Raw genomic sequence first — 15,457 nt, forward strand, 5'->3', positions numbered from 1 at the left:
TCAGACTTACTAAAAAAAAGAAATTGTGAAACATGTATGTTAAAATGTACTTGACCTAGAATCATAAAACATTGTTTGATCATTGACATTCCTGGATTGTTTTATAGCCTATGAAGTGTTCTTTTTAGGATTTTACTCAGCAAGGCCAGAGTTATGGCCAACTAAGTGAAAAATACACATAAGGTTCTTAAAAGTTTTTTGTTGCAAACATCTTAAAAATTGTGTGTCATAAAACCATGTTACAGTGGCAGGAGTGGGGGGCACCTGTGTCCTATGGACACACATCTAGTTCCTACTTAGTTTAGGTTTGTAAAGTTATCCGTAAGAAGCGGGAAATAGAAGAACAATAACTTTGTATGGGAGACACGGCTGTTGAAATCTTGTTTTAAGTTGAATCATCGTAAAGAATAGGAATTAACATCATTTAATATACATGCAAGATAAAGGATTCACTCCACAAAGGGTGTAAAGTTAATTGACGTCAGCAGAAACAAACATTTTTGGATTGTTTTAGTACCATAGTCGTAATATGTTTATGAACAGATGATAAATTTCTTTGTAATTGCGCTTTAATGCTAGCGCTCTAAGAAAAGGGTCGAACTATTACGGGTCTATATCAATAAGTTAGTGCAGCTACAATTGTTTAACAAACGAATACCAAAGTATGTACAAACAAGTTGCTGTAACGAAATAATTTGCCATAAGCCGAAGGGTTTTCAAAGTTTCTGAGCGTAAGAATAATGAGAAAAGTATGTACGGAACCAGATTAAGGCGATAGTTTTGCATGTTTGCATAATTTCATTTTGCGATTAGAGCTAATTAGCATTTGATCTTGCTAGGTCCTATTTAACATTTAACATATAATAATAATAGTTAAGTATGCAACAAAGCAAGCAGAAATGTTTCAACTGCAACCACAATATTTTGTATTTTCGAGAAAACGAACAGAAACAATCGAATGATGCGTTGCAGACTCTTTGTAATGGTCACGGCAGTATGACTTGGGGTGTTTTATGCTTCCGGGAAATCTACATTTACCTTATATCTTTTATTTTTCAAGACGACCCAACGCAGCTAATACAGAAATCACATTACAAGCATGTTTTAATACATGTTCTTATGTATACCTATACCATGTCGCAAAATATTTAAAACACTATTTTCACTGTATACTCATGTGTCATGTATATCATTTGAGTTAATAGATTCGTGTTCTGTTCTGTTCTGTCAAAAACAGTGGTGTTACACGAGTCACTTTTTATTATCATACTCATAAAAATGTAACGACTTCAGTGATCATCAATGTAATACATCATTTCAAAGGTAACAACATTATCTGTTTAAAGGTATTCTAATCAAACATATATTTTGTCACTTGAAAATACTGTAACATATTTTGAAAAGTGTAAAAAATCTAATGATAACGCATTACATGAAAAAGTCCAATTTTCAGCCATAAAATGGCTTACAATCTTTTTATTTTTTGGTTGATTATGTAATTTTTTACTGCCTGCATTTGAATACTAATAAGACACATTAAATACAGTTTTAACAAAACTTGAAACGGATATTCCTTTATAAATAAAATGCAGTTACATATTGCTTTTTTGTGTTTTTGTTGTTGTTGTTGTTTTTGTTTTTGTTTTTTTTAATTGGCCCACTTACTGTGCAGCAGGCAATATGTATGACAATGTTCTCTAAATTTCTTATATTTGTCATTTTAGTGTTTAAAAAATTAGAAAAGGAGATAGCACTTCTAGTCTGCATCAATGGAATTGTTGATATATGTTTAAAAGGCTTGCCGAGTGTCTGGCATAAATGACACAACTGAGGTAAATCAGAGATAGTTAAATGGCAACTTCAACGCACCATTACATTTAGTATCCACTCTAAATATACTCAGCGTCACTGAAAAGTTACCACCCTAATGACCCTTATATTTTAAAAATCGCACTGGACTGTGTTGAAAGCATAACTCGACTACATTTTTGACGAATCTGAGACGTCAATGGTGTAAAGATTTGTCAAATTAGATTAACTCCATTTGAGGCACGGGCTGCACGTGCAAAATGACTTTTTCAAGCAATGTCGACATGTACAAATTTCCAATCGCAAATCATTCATCGCACTTGAAAGTTAGTCGACAGACTAAAAGGAATACGTTAAAAAAACAGAATATCCTTGCTAAGAATGCCACGTTTAAGGCACGATCAACGCCATCAGGCCATTGGCATGGTTGACGCCGAACTTTCATGTTGCGAAATTGCACATCGTATATGCTGTTCTCAACTGACAGTCATGAAATTGGTAAGGAGACATGATCAGAAAGGGTCTATGAGTAATAGACCGCGCACAGGTCATGATGAAAAAGTGACGTCGATATTGTATAAAATAGTAAAGAGGTATTACATTACGTGGTAACTTTCAGTGACGCTGAGTATATAAAGTTTGGATTGTATTTTGAAAACCTTTAGCTAACTTATTACTCAAATTATTTTTAATGATAAATATATATGGCTGATCATCAAAAAATGTCGAGTATAATGCTGTTGATTCTGAAGTTAAGTTAAGGGCAACCTCGGACTTTATTAGACAAAAAGAACATGCATTGATAAACTTTATGCTGTGTAAAGCAAACTTATATATTTCAATTACTCTCATTTGTTTTTTATACGACTATACCCCCAGCAGAGCTATTGTAAAAGTGTCTTCTTACGGTTGTAAGCGGACACTTTATAAATAACAGAAGTGTCCTGTATTAACGCACTCTATCAGTTAACTACCTGCACGTGAAAATCGTGAACAAAGTCATAAACTGTGTCTGATGTAAGAATGTCCCTTTTCAAGGTGAATTACTTTTTGACTATCTTCTGTTGAAGGTATCAATAATTTAGAATCGCAATGCAAATAAAGCTTTTTAAGGTATCCGATCCACAAATAGGTAAATTTCGATGCCTGGTGACCCCATGATTTTTTGGTATCATTTGAAAGAGTTGTGTCTGCTGAACAAGAATTAATAAATAAGATGACCATAAATAATATGCAAGAATAATTACAGTCCTGTTTTATGACCGCAAAATGATAAATCTTACACTGTAACAACTGGATTTCTGTTGAAGTATCATTGAAGACTACAAAGTAAAAAAATAAAAAATCTATAACATATTTTTATCGTGTAATTTATATTTTCTTTTTCAGTAGATGATATACTTTCAAATGATACCAAAATTATATGAGGTTACCAGGCATCAATATTTGATATATTTATATAGCACTGTTATATAGAACTTGCTTATTTGTGGATCGGATACCTTAAACAACATAAGAAAGAGTTATTAATTTCAAGTATTAAAAAGAACGGCAGTGATAGCTTTAGACCGCACAGTATGACAAATTAGAAATTAAGTGAGCCGCGCCATGTGAAAACTACGGTGTTCCGTTAAGGCCAGCGACTGCTCCCTATGAAGGCGAAGGTACGATTGTACGATGACGAAGCGCGACAGTACGATGACGAAAACACGACAGTCTGATGGCGGAGCGCGACAGTATGATGGTGACAATCCATCGTACTGTCGCGCTTCGTTCTTCACCATCGTACTGTTGCCCTCCTATCAATCATGCGCATAACTTATTTGTACGACTTATTACCGTCCGAGTGTATAATTAAGAAATAATTTATGACAAAACAGTGCTTTATCACTATTTAAACACGATGGGCAGTTATACGTTGGCCGTAATAATTTCACGAGGGCACAGCCCTCGTTAAATTATTTCGGACGACGTAAAATATAGATAAAGCACTGTTTTGCTATAAATTATTTCGATTCTAATATGTTCTTTATTGTAAAATTTATATCAAATATGACGGAACTGTTTCTTCGCGCAAACATGGCGCCAATAGTGGGTGATTGTTAAAACACGCCAGGACCGGAAACGGTAATACGTCTTGCGGCAGAATTCAGTTCGAGCAAAAATCATTGCGAATTATTCAGCAATGCGAATTACTAATTCAGTATGTGTATAAATTAATCAAAACATTTGTGCAATTTGACATTTCGTTTAAAACATGTTTTTAAGTAAAATATTTCATGAAATTTGAAAGCGCTATTTCTTGATGCGTACATGGCGCTAAATATCACGTTGACGTGACGTCATCATAACATCGTATTGATGATTAAAGCATTGTTAACTATATTAGAAATAGTGTTAAAACTCGGTTTGCTATATATTATTTCGATTCTAGCACGAACTTGTTTTAACAGAGACAAGCATATTAGAATTACATTGTACTAATAATCTTGCGTAACGTAAATTTATAAGAACATTACCGAACTTATTGAAGGAACACAGATTACCAAAAGATTAGCGATAAAAAACGACTGTTTTCTAGACCTAATCAAATATTATTTATATTAGGCCCTAAATATTTTTAATTTCTCACCATTAAAGGAAACAATTTATTATTTGTTTATAAATAATTGAACACTCTGCCCGGTGATATTCGTTTGAGTATTGTGTTCAAGTTAATCAATATAAACACGGAGCAGGCATTCATCGATCCTTAATGAGCATTATGTTTTCAGTTGAGCTTAGTAACCATTCTTTTTGTGAGCCTACATAGCTCACATTACCTCTTGTGGCCTTTTTCAGTTTAAAAGGCTATTTTTAAAACATTAAGGCGAGTGTATTGCTAACAGATATTATAGACCCAAGATTAAAATCACAACAAACTTCTATTAAACTGTTGAAACGTAATATTTATAAACAGATAACTTATATCGTACCTATATTACAAAATGACACATCCAGCAACGGAGCTCCGATGCCTCAATGTAAACAGTCCAGGATGGTACTAAGAGGTCTAGGATTGTGTCCTGTTCGTTCGTTTCCTCGTCAAGAAGGCTTCTGTCATTTTTAAAACTTGTATATCATGTAGTGCTGTATACCAATATACAAACACGTGTCAGCAACCAGTTTGAAATTTGAATGCACGAAAATTTCGGGTTATACCACTAGTTGATACAGTATATTTAGAAAGGCACACGATAAAAATTAAATGTTTATCTTTCAAAAAAATCTATTTATTTATTTATTTATTCATTCATTCATTAATATATTCTGTACTATTATCGTCGTATAAGTCAGATACAGTTACCCGTTTTTCTTCAAAAGTGTCCTCTTACAGACGTATGAAGCCGTTTCCCTAGGACGAACACCAATTTTATCCTCGGCTTCGCCTCGGACAATATTGGTGTTCGTCCGAGCGAAACGGCTTCTTACTTCTGTAAGAGGGAACTTTTGAAGAAAAACTCATACTGTATCTATTACTTAAAAGCACAACCACTAAATATTTGTTGAAAGGTATTAAGTCGCACCAATGGTGTATAGTGTTTAATGATACGCTACTTTTTATTTTTGTTTTGAAAGCATTTTGAAAAAATTAACGTTGATGGGACCATGTGTTCATCACAACTACTCGGGGGAAATGAGAAATGACTGCATCGCGCCAATGAAGTGGCTGGTTTTAAAGCCCTGCTCCGCAGCTATTCAAATTCTTTTGTGTGTATGCAACACATGATTACAATAGGTAACAGTTAACGGCCACGTGCCACACTTTAGCACGCAAAACCACAGGTATTTCATATAGAAATTAATATAAAATAAACTCTATTTTGACAGGCGTTACTGTTCATAGTCAGGATTTTCATGCGTTTCAGTGACAATTCAAGGTTAAAAGGTAGGACGGGAGCAGGGCTTTAAATGTCCGCTCGAAGAGAACAAGAGTGAATGCAACTGAAATATAATTACCACTCAATAGAAAGGGACATCTATTGAATCTGCACTTTTGAATTGAAAATTGTTCAGGATTTCTTTCTTTCTTTTTTGTTCAGATTTTGCTGGCAAATGTTAGTGCACCCAGTTGCATGTTAAAACGCACACTCTATCTTAGCGGGCTTGAACCGTAGTAGAACACTTCTACTTGCAATCTAAATTATTATTTTTCTTGAACTGTTCAGTTATTGAAATGTTACTGTATAAAAGATAAAAGATTATTTAAATTTGGTAATTTTACTGAGTTTTTTTTAATCCAAACCCTAACACAGTTAAAGCCGTTGTGGTACAAACATAGGCACATACAGTTTCAAAACATAGCAATAACACATATCTCGTGTTATCAGCTAACGTTATATATATATGTAATATTTACACAAGTCAATGAAAGTTGATTAATTACTCGATTGTAGCAATTATAAAAATCAAAGCGCTGACAGCACAGAAAGGTTGAAACCCGCAAACCACTCCACTGTAACAGTTCAAGTTACTTTTATGAAACAGTATAACATTCAATCACACTAGAAATTCTGTTCTGACTAAAACCATCAAGTGTCTTGAAACACACTGACAAGTTGGGTAAGGCAACTTTACATCGGCTTAATTAAAATTTACAATAATGATACCGATGAGAAATACAGTGACTGTTTCATTAAAACACCAATATTCATAGAGAATATAGATAACAGAAATATTAGATATTCTAACACGACTCCGATTCATTTCCTATTAAACAAAGAAGGCTGAAAACAGTGAATTGTTATACAACAAATCACTGTTCTGACGTCACAATTATTACGTCATGACGTCAAACGGCATAGTGGCGCGCTGGAAAAGAAACCGATTGAAAACGGTCAAATATTTAATGAATGTCGTCAAGGATGTAGTTAAAAATCTTTGGTAACGTGTTAGAATCGAAAATGATATATTTCATTTTAAATTAGTGATTTGCTCTTGAATAAATCATTTTTGTCGTTCAGATGCGTATTATAATATCACTCGGGCTGCGCCCTCGTGATATAATTCCTTCGCATCTGAACTCCAAACAGCGATTTATTTAACGACAAATCACTGTCAACAATTAATTTTTCTGACGTCATAATTATTACGTCAGAGCGTTAGACGGCATAGCGGCACATATTTAACGGATATCGTCAAGGACGTACATTATAATCCTCGATAACTTGTTAGAATAGAAATAATATATCTTAAACAGTGATTTGCTCATGAATAAAATCATTGTTTGTCGTTTGGATGCATATTATTATAGGCTGCGCCCTCGCCGGCGATATAATTCCTTCGCATCTACACTCCAGACAATGATTTTATTCAATGACAAATCACTGTTTGGGATATATTACTTTTTAATTCAAATTTAACAGTTAGACAAAAACAAAAAGGAAGATTTTTAGATATCTATCTGGAAGTAATTTCTTAAGAATGCTTTGAAACTTGGTTACTGACAGACTACTAGTATATGTTAAGGAAACAGATGAGAATAAATTGTTTTTACTACTTTTTACGATGAAAATTGAGAAGCGTTTATAGCGCTTTACTCTGATACCAACGAAGATCTTTAACTGAATCCACGTGGCGACACTGAGACTACTTCCGTGTCGTAAATATCAAACAATTCGTGAAAAGTGTTTTCTCCAATACTCCATGTCAATTGTCAGTAAACAATCTTCGCAATGGAAACGACAGGCTGATGCTAATCGTTGATGTTCAGCGTATCATTCTCACAACATTTTTTAATGTTTCGGAAAGTTTTAATACTTCCTGCTCTGTCGATTTGCTCATCTCATGAGTACATAATCGGTTCAAGCAACACTCCGTTTAAATTTAGTTTACAAAATTTAGTTGAAACAAATAGCATTGCAATTATATGTTATACTATCCTTATTTGCCACAAAAAAAGTATCACCAGCCATGATTCCTGACAATGTGGTATTTGTTGAATTGTAATTATTTCCAACATGGAGAGGATTTTATATAAGTTTTAAATAACTTGTTTTCCGATCCATTAATTTCATGCAATTATTGTTGTGTACCATGTATGTCAAGTTTGTTGAAATTAAGTTTAAACTAAAGCTTTACTCGGAGTAAACTGTCTCGATTATAAATATCTATATTCAACACGCATTAAACACTAAAGCCTCCATAGCTCTATTGGTACGACAGCCGGAAAACTTCTTTATTGCCGCGGCGGTCCGGGTTTGACTTACGACGCGGTTTCTTTATTTGGCATTTTTAAAATAGTGTAGAAACAAAAACTCATATTCTGATGTTCATATTATGACAAGGAAACATATATTTTAGCCAAAATCTGGAGGTCAATGCCTTTAACAGTTTGAAAGGTAAAAACGTTACTTTACGCTAAAATTCTATAGAAAATGCTATTTTTAAACTGCCAGTGTGTCATAGTTTCTCTTTCGATTTTCTAAGTTATACACCATAAGAAAGCTTGTGATCTCAGCTTGTCAAAGATGTATCATTTGGTATATTTTCTTCGATCATTTGCATTGAAATGATTGTTAAATCTGACCAGGAACTTTTACATAGAAATTATGTAGAGCTAGTTTCAATCATCTTATTTTATTTTATGTGTATGAAATATGTACTCTATATATGCTAGAGAACTTTTATTCTGGTATATGTTGATAATGAAATAAGAATATATGAAAAATCAGTTCCATTTAATGTGAAGAAAACTAACTAACAGTTATTGTTATTAGTGGGTGGGGTAATTATACCCATATTTATATATTTTCAAGGGACAAAGTTTAAAAACAAACTTAATTTGATCCATGTGTATGTTTATTACAATGTTATGTCATTATCGAATAAACTTTGATTGAATAAACACTATTTTTCTGGTATAACCCATTAACTTGTTACTTTATACACATCATATGCCAATTTAAGTTTTTAAGATTTCTGAATATACCATGTTCAAACACAACAAGTTTTTCAAAAAACTGCAACAGCAACAGACTGGGACTTTTAACCAGTAAAAGTACACATATAGTCTGTGCAAAAAAATACAAAATAAAAACTGTTGCAATTAGTTCTAGGTTGAGCCCATTTTTCGGCCAAATTGACTAGTAAAGGGTTCTTTTTGAACAATTTAAGCACAGCTGGTTTGCCTATTCCAAACATTCTAGACGTTGTGTCACACCCTGTCACTGCATGTAACAGAGGAAGAACCGTGCACAAGTCCTTTCCGAACAGAGATGTAGCTTTCCGAATGTCCCATATCTTTCCTTTTATGTCAGTTGATTTCCTTGACGCAGATTTAAATGTAACGTTCCTTGAATCATTTCTGTAATGATAACACAGCAGGACTAGAAGATCTGTATCTTCTCGACAACAGTCACATTACCTATTTCTGCCATTTCAACAGCCGTCTGGACAATCAAAAGGTCAGCATCGCTGTCACCGTGACGAACTGAAAAGCCTTCTCCTATCAAACATTCACCGAGCATGAAGATGAAGTTTTGTTTGTTTTGTGGATTACTCAGAAAGACATCTTTCTTCATCCTACAAGGAGTTTCAATGGTAAATTTGACAACAGCCCCACTTCGACCTTTTGACCTTCGTAAATGAGTGACATCTTTGGTACTGGGTCCCTCCTCATATCCATCAAACACTATTGATACAGTGTTTTCTCCATATTGTCGACGCAGGTAGTCAGAATAGCTCTTGCAAATCTCCCCGAATGTGTACCCTTTGGCCCACGGAAGACGCTGTAGCAGAGATCCACCGTCAATGACGTAGATTTCGGGCGAATTGGAGTTTTCGTCTGGTATAGATGCACAATCGCCTTGTTTCCAGAGGGCATCTGCCAGTGTTGCTTTTTGTGGCTCCCTAGGTAAACCTGAGTTGTCAAACAGCGAAGATGGAATACTGCTGAGTTCGTACTTGAACACTTCTGAAATATCATCAATATATCTGTCTGCTGCTGTAGTTAATCGTTGAAACAGCAGTTGTGTATCAATGTGAATCCTTTCACCGAAAACTTTCATGTCTGATTTGTCACTCATGGTTACAACTTGCTTTGATCGTTTCAGTGAGAACTTTCCTGCAGTCTGTCCAGTCATTTCTTTCACTATTGTTTCCCCTACTGCTTCTGCCTGATCAGCATTCACAGATGTGTCTGCAACTACACCTGTCTCAATATTCCGTAATTCTGTGTCTATGTCATTGAATGGGTTTCGGTCTCGAAGAAAGGAGAGCATTGCAGTCATATCCTGTGAATCTCTTGTTATCCTTGATTTGCCCGTTTCCTTGTGCTGTTCACTCGTCTGATATGATGTGTTGCTAAATTGTTGCATTGCGTTATTCATCTGTAAACATATTGGCATTGAAAACAGCCATAGTGCTCGTTGATTTTCGGTCATCCCTCTACCTCGTGTAAGTCCCCCCGTAGACTTGATTGACCTCATCAACACCTGTTCAATTACCAAATCGGTCGAAAGCCCTGCCCAATAGCGATCACTTCGTCTGATAACATGGTATCCTGCCTTGAAGGCTTCATATACATCTGGATTGGTTTCAGGTAACTGAAGCATACTTTGTAGGTATATATGGGCGCTCTTCAGGTAAAGATTATGACCTGAGGCTGCAAAATATGGAAGCATCTTGCGCAGTATGGTTAAAATTGAGATCCCAATTCCCTGTTCTTTCTGCTCGTATGAACTGTTGTAATATTGACACCATGTCCATGTACTGTATCCAGAGTCTGGCGGTACGGTTTCTGGAAAGCTGTTGTCTTTCAGCATTAATCATATTATTCAGGGTTTGTAGACTGTCACATTCACCCACTGTCTGCAAGACTGAGTTTTCTTTTCCCAAACTATCATACACTTTGGTCAAATTAATAAAGTTATTGTCTTGTAACATTTCCTGAGAAAGTTGTGCCTTGGCTCCTATTTCACTATCATCCTCGTATGTACTGGGTAACGGTTGAATGTTTAAAGTATGCTCTTTATCACTGTCAGTCTGGTTTTGTATCTCAAAACCGTTCTCAAGAAGCAATATAGTTAACGCGTTGTCTAACAGCATGTGGCCTCTTGTCGCTCGCTGTACGGCTTTTCCTGACATCATATGTGTAACTGCATTTGGGGCATACACTGTTTCTAGGATGTCTTGCAGACCAGAACTTGTCATTATATGACCTATGCTTGCAAGGAAACTCATTTCTGTGTGAAATCCTCCTAAGCGCAAAACAATCATCTTCAGAGGACTTGATGGTACTTGGGAACAGACGATGTCCATCGCCTTCTGATAGAGAGGTTGATCAAACGTCAGCACTGGTGTCTTTCCATACCGCTTAGACTGATCACAAACAAAATGAAGAGTTGAATATATACATGTGGCATCGCTGGGGTTGAGATCAATCATAGGCATGATGGCTGATTTCTTCGAGAAATACTCGGAAGGCTTTTCAAACATCTGCATAAAGCCTGACCAACTTGGTCTGGATTGTCTTAAAGGCCAAACAAACTTGCACAACATGTCTAATGGTTCGCACTGATGTGATGGCTGCATCTCGGGTAGTTCTTGAAACTGAATGCCCTCCGAAAATGGTGGTGCTACAAAGTACTGGATGTTAACCTTACCTATGGAAGATACTTCATCCATTGATACATCTTTCCTTGGGACTGGTACTGAAACATCTGAGCCTGGTGTTGATGTCGCTATGATGCCCATACCGTGAAATGTATTATGTCCATCCAATGTTCTTAGGTTGTGGTCAACATTGTCAGCAACAAACTGCAGAAAGGGTATGCCTGTTTCTTGACATGGTATGTGTGTTGTCAACACAGCAGCAGCATTTGACTCATATTTCTGTACTTCAGAATATGAACAACAAAACCCAAGACTGTTCAAAGTGTCAACTAGAAACCTTGAACCAAAATGATGATGTAGTTGCACGCCAAGACCTAACTGCAGAGGAGAGAGCAAACCTTTAGGACGACATGACTGCATTATGCTCTGTCCAATTGAAGCTGTCTTTACAGTACACTTTTCAGGAAATAACTTTCCGAGAAAGGTTTTCAGGCTTTCTGGTAAGAACTCAATGTTTTTCTCTGTTGATGATATGTCAGTAAAGGAAGGATAGAAGTCTTTTGCATTTACTACATTGTTGATGTCACTTTTGATTAATAAGGCAGCAGTTTCAATGATTTTCCGTTTCTGCTCTACTTCAGACACTTCTCTTGAATTTTCATAGAAGGCATGTACAATAGATGATACACTTTGCCTCAAAGTTATGATGTCATTTTTTCCACCAATGCTGCTTACAATCACTGACTCGCCAAAGTGATCTAATATCTTCTTTTTCATGTGCTTAGATGAATAGCAATTATCACCACAAATCTCCGACATTTGCCTTACCAGTTCATTGACAGTCAATGTTGCATTTTCACAACTTTCAATTGTTTCAATTATTTGTTTAAAAGCCATTGCCTGATCTGTTGCCTGTGGTCTACCAGGAGACTTCATTTCTTTTGCGATCGGACCTTGTTCAATTGAATTAAAGGCTTTTGGGACATTTTTACCTGTCCTAAAGTTCACACTACATGATTGGTGATACACTGCTTCTGCTGCCGGGAGGTCTAGAACTTGAATTAACCTGGAATGAATTTCACTTGCCCACTTGTCATTTCTTTCTACACAATGTTTCAGAATTTTGTTTTGAAAATCAAAGCTACGAACGGGATAGACATCATGTGATCTTTTTCTTGAAAATAAAGAACATTTAGCAAATGAAGCACAAAATAAGCATTTTGATTTAAAATCAAATTGTTCAGTGTCAGATCTAAGAACTCTTTGAGGAGAACTAATGATAGGCGTCAATGGTTTTGAGTTATTTCGAGGTCTTGTAAAGTCTTTCCGACATTGAGTGTGGACTATATCTCCAGGTTTCACCTCTACCGGACGTTCACTTTTGCTGTTGGCATTGATAATTCCAGTACAGCCTTTCTCTCCAAGACGGACAGTGGGTGTATCGCAATCTACTATGCTTTTCTGACAAATAGGACAGTCCTCCATCTGAAAGTATAAAAGTATGCCTTATTATAAGGTAAGATTAAAATACAAAACAAAGACATTGCAGACTTGTAAAATCTATTTCAAATAGAAGTCGGTTGTGTAGAGTTTAGTATAGTTGGCATATACGGTTACTACTATATTAAGGAAATTTGGCACATCCATATGATTAATTATTATTTGTGTACCAAATGCAATTACAAGAATTGAGTCATCTTTAACTCTATGTGGTGACCTTCATATACTCGATACTGCATGTCGACTAATAGTTTTAGAAATGAGGCAAAAATAATCACATGACACAAGATATACCTCTTTGCTGTAATCTCTCTTCTCATGACATTTAAGCGTTTCGTAAACCGTCTGTGTTTTTCACCTGAAACAATACATATCACAATTTAATATTAACGGAAAACAACTTTAATGTCAAAAAATTAAATTCTAGTTTCGTATATATGTATATACATGTTATGTCTTGATTTCAATCCATATTTTGTTGGCTTTTTTACCAAATATCTTTCATGAAACGGCTTTCCAGACAATGAACTGATAACAGATTGAAGTCTTTTTGGCAATGCCCATTTTTTACGTTTTAATTCAACATTACAGAAACTTACATTTATTTCAACTTTTCCGCTGAATCGCCAAAACTTAGACATTCACGAAACCTTCTTCAATACCAACTGCCCTCTACCTAAATAAGAATGTATGAGTGTAAATACTGAACAATGAACATAACCTAAATAGATGTTGTTTTTTTTTATTTTGGCTAAAAAATAACAAAATTATGGTCAGTATACGCTTCCGTCAATTGACAAAAATGAACAAGACTTTGTGTTCAACATACTAATCAGACAGACATGAAACTGCTTTTTATGAATATGGTACTATCGTCAAATTTTCATCATGTTGATTTTGGCAATACCCATTTTTTTACATTTTAACTAAACATTACAGAACTTACATTTGATTCAACTTTTCCACTGAATCGCCAAATCTTAGCCATTCACGAAACCTTCCTCTTCAATACCAGCTGCCTTCTACCTAAACAAACATGTATGAATGTAAATATACTGAACAAATGACACATAACTTAAATAGATGTTTTTATTTTTGGCTAAAAAATAACAAATCATGGTCAATATACGCTTCCATCAATTGAAAAATCAACAAGTGTTCAACATATTAATAAGACATTATTTCTGGTAAGATATACTCTTATATATAGTGGCGCTCGCCAAATTTACGTATTTCACTTACATTTTGTTGCAATAATTCGGTGTATTGCCAAATTCTACATATTCACAAAACAATGCTTCTTGTTACCAGTTTTTTTCTACCTGAATAAGAATGTATGAGTGTTAATACACCGAAAGGATGACACACAAATAATTTAAATCGACATTTTTATATTTTGTAATAAATAACAAAATTATGGTCCGTATCCGCTTCCGTAGTTTAAAAAATCGGACAAGAAATACCAATCAAATTGTGGATTTTTCAAAAAATATTCAATAGAGCTTAGTAACATGGTGTTTAATAATTATTTGATTATATTTCATGTAAAAATATTTTAAAATACTCGATATAAATCTCTCAAATGTATCCCTTGTTCATGTATTATCGGTGTAAACATATCACCGGTGCAATCCGAAATATACGATTTATTCACGCGTACTATGTCACTTCCGGTTTACTTTTGTTGACAAGTGCTCCCGCCATCTGTCAAAGTAAAAAAAGTGTAAAGAATGTCATTTTTGAGGGTAAGTAGACTTTATTTTCTGCTTCTTTTAAGAAAACTTTTTAAAAACAATTAAAAATAATTCATAATTTCTCATAGTATTAGGAATATACCTTGAAATGTCAAAAAAAACACATCCATCCAAGTGCGCTCGGCGTTCATGTAAACAATAGTGACGTCAGAGCACCTGCTATGTCCGATCTTTTCAGCTACTGAGTTAAACTTCTGACCAATATATTTAATTGATTTTTAATTGGATTTTCACCCTTTTTTCAGCTTCCAACCATTGGTCAGAATAAGAAACAAAGTAAAAGGCTTTATAATACTGATCTTCTCTGGAAAGCATATAGAGATGTTAAAGATAAGGGTGTATCAGTTTATAGGGCTGCACGTGTGTATGGTGTACCAGAGAGCACATTAAGAGACAGGACCCTTGGACTGCAGCCAGCTGTAGAAAGTAAAGTGGACTTACCACGGTCAGGTGCATCGACAGTGTTTACAAGGGAGCAAGAAAAGCAACTTGTAGATCATGTTTCATACATGACAGGGATAGGATATGGGTACACCAGGCATGACTTTCTAAATTTAGCAACTGATTTTGCTCTGTCCCTAGGTATAAGATCTGTTTCTGATGCACAGTTAACACATTCTTGGTTCACTGGATTTAAGAACCGTAACCCTGAAGTCTGTCTATCCAAACCTCAGAAACTGTCGTTAGTACGGGCACGATGCACATCAAAGGAAGTGCTTGATAAATACTTTGAGGAATTAAAGAATGTCATGGACAAGTATGATCTGACAAATCACCCAGAATACATATGGAACGTAGAT

General features: G+C 35.1%; 1 protein-coding gene and 1 long non-coding RNA gene across 2 annotated transcripts in view; one reads left to right on the forward strand and one right to left on the reverse strand.

Moving 5' to 3' along the window:
* Positions 1-15,457, forward strand: part of LOC123524576 (uncharacterized) — a 218,450-nt gene that overhangs the window by 165,977 nt on the left and 37,016 nt on the right. The window lies entirely within an intron of this gene.
* On the reverse strand, positions 12,213-13,902 carry LOC128555660 (uncharacterized). The gene is made up of 4 exons (XR_008370250.1): positions 13,850-13,902; positions 13,503-13,579; positions 13,198-13,261; positions 12,213-12,888 (listed from the first exon to the last, which is right to left on the reverse strand). It is a non-coding gene; the product is annotated as an uncharacterized LOC128555660 (long non-coding RNA).

Source organism: Mercenaria mercenaria, chromosome 3 (genome assembly GCF_021730395.1).
Source record: "Mercenaria mercenaria strain notata chromosome 3, MADL_Memer_1, whole genome shotgun sequence".
Classification (NCBI taxonomy): Eukaryota; Metazoa; Mollusca; class Bivalvia; order Venerida; family Veneridae; genus Mercenaria; species Mercenaria mercenaria.